General features: G+C 35.4%; 1 pseudogene; it reads right to left on the reverse strand.

Moving 5' to 3' along the window:
- Nucleotides 1–496: 496 nt before the first annotated feature.
- On the reverse strand, nt 497–930 carry LOC143639214 (RNA-binding protein 3 pseudogene; annotated as a pseudogene).
- Between the last annotated feature and the right edge of the window lie 1,763 nt (nt 931–2,693).

A 2,693-nucleotide genomic window follows, 5' to 3' on the forward strand; every position in this document is an offset into this window, starting at 1 on the left:
TACAAACATTTTTAAGAAGCTTGTCTGTATCATCAGGGTGGTGATCTTGAAATTTAAGCAAAAGTATCACATTCTGGACACAGATTGCTTATAGGTACATTTGGAAATTGCTTTCTAGTCATGATAAACATTGTATACTGGTTAAAAAATATCCCCACTTTAGCTTTAAAAAATTAGTTGGGTCAAACATTTTTTTTTTTTTGCCAGAAGCAATGATATTGAGAACCCAAACTAAAAACCTAGTAAAAGGAGAAATACCTGGGCTCAATAAATGTCCCTGAATTTGTCTTTAAATGAGAAAAAAATTATATGGAGCTTTTTAAAAAGTCTTTAACAAGCTTACCTTGGGAGCTCAATTCAAAATAGAAGTTGATGTACTAAAACAGATATTTCAATGCAGCTCCAAAAATCTTTATAAGTACAGCGACATGGAAGGACAATCCTGGATGAGAAGTGTTATTCCTTGTGTATCTACTTTACGTGTGCATGCCTCAGCTTAGTTGCCATAATTGTCTCAGTAATTTCCTCCTGAGTAGTGGTTTTAGCCACCCTGGCTCCTGCCACAGTAGTCTCGGGACTATCCATATTCATATCCTCCAGGTCATCTGTCATACCTGCCATTCCCATACCCCTGGTCCCCACCACCTCTAGAATAGCTGGACCATGGTCTCTGGTGCCACGGGCAGATGTGCCTGGATGGTCCACATGGATCTGGCGACCATCCAGGGACTCTCCATTCATGGCTTTCATGGCATCTGAGGCATGTTCTGGGTTGGTGATGGTGATGAAGCCAAAAGCCTGGGATCACTGGGCCTCCCGGTCCTTGACAACAACCACCTCAGAAACAGGCCCAAAGGTCTTCAGGACCTGCTCATCATCAGTATTGAGGGTGAGCCCTCCCATGAAGAGCTTCCCTTCTTAAGAAGACATGGCAGTGAATCTGAGTCCTGAAAATTAAAAAGTAAGAAAAGACAAGCTCTGAAGAGCAGGAAGAATAGGGCAAGTTATGGGATTTATGTCTTTTGTTTATAAATCCCTTATTAGATATATGACTTGCAAATAGCTTCTTGCATTCTATGAGTTTTCTTTTTTTTTAATTTTTTGAGAGAGAGAGAGAGAGAGAGAGAGAGAGAGAGAGAGAGAGAACTTTTTAATATTTATTTTTCCAGCGGACACAACATCTTTGTTTGTATGTGATGCTGAGGATTGAACCCGGGCTGCACGCATGCCAGGCGAGCAGGCTACCGCTTGAGCCACATCCCCAGCCCTATGAGTTTTCTTTTCACTGTTTAGTTTGTCCTTTGTTGCACGAAAGTGTTTACATTTGATGTAGTGCCATTTTTCTATCCTTGATTTTGTTACCTGTACTTTTAGTGTCATAACCAAAAATTCATTGCTGAACTCAATGCCATGAAACTTTTCTACTATATTTTCTTCTAGGAGTTTTATACTTTTGGGTGTTACCCTTAAGTACATTTGAGTTGATTTTCGTTTATGGTATATTATAAGGGTCCAATTTCACTTATTTGCATATGGATATCCAGTTTTCCCAACACCATTTATTGAAGAAACTATCTTTTTTCCAGTGAACAATCTTAGCATATTTGTTAAAGTTCATTTAGCCATGTATGTGAAGATTTGTCTCAGACTCTCCATTCTATTTCATTAGTTTCCATGTCTATCTTTATGCCAGTACCACACCGTTTTTTTTAAATGTTATTGTATTTTTTGAACCTTTATTTATTCATTTTTATGTGGTGCTGAGGATCAAACCCAATGCCTCACATATGCTAGTCAAGAGCTTTACCACTGAACTGTAACCATCACCCCTACCACACTGTTTTGATTACTATAGCTTTGTAATAAATTTTGAAATCAGACAAGGTGAGTTTCCATCTTTGTTCTTCTTTTCCAAATTGTTTTGGCTATTCAGGGTCCCTTGAAATTCTACATGTAATTTATATATTTTTTCTATTTCTGGAAAAATGCTATTGGGATTATATTGAATCTATAAATCACTCTGAGTAATATTAACATCCTATCAATAATTAGTATTGACTTTATTCCACAAACACAAAAATCTTTCCATTTGTTTATGTCTTTTTTTAGCAATTTTTTTTAGTTTTCTTTCATCTCCTTGGTTAGGTCTGTTCCTAAGTATTTTACTTCTTTTTGATCATATGGTAAATGGAATTGTTTTCTTAATTTCTTTTTTGAATTGTCTATTGCTATTGTATAAAAAAATGCAGCTGATTTTTGTCAGTTGATTACATATCCTGCAACTTTGCTGAATTTATAGCAATCTGGCTAGAGCAGGCATTCTTGTCTTATCCCTGATCTTAAAAGGAAATAGTTGGCTCATAAAATTAGCTTGGAAGTGTTCCTATTATGTTATCTGTAAGAGATTGTATAAAAGCAATATTAATTGTTTAAATATTTGCTTATATTCTCATGTGAAACCATATGGGCCTGTACTTTCTTTTTAGGGGGTCTTTAAATTATAAATAATTTTCTTTAATCACTATAATATATATTTTTTCTTGTTTTATCTCTTTTTTTTTGGTATCTCATTCTTCCAAGATTTTGTCCAGGTCTAAATTATAGATTTTATGAGCACTTGGGTTATTTGTTGCATTTTCTGTAATCCTCTTTACACTTGTAGTGTAAAAAATGTAAAAAGGTGATGTTTCTTA

Source organism: Callospermophilus lateralis, chromosome X, assembly GCF_048772815.1.
Source record: "Callospermophilus lateralis isolate mCalLat2 chromosome X, mCalLat2.hap1, whole genome shotgun sequence".
Classification (NCBI taxonomy): domain Eukaryota; kingdom Metazoa; phylum Chordata; class Mammalia; order Rodentia; family Sciuridae; genus Callospermophilus; species Callospermophilus lateralis.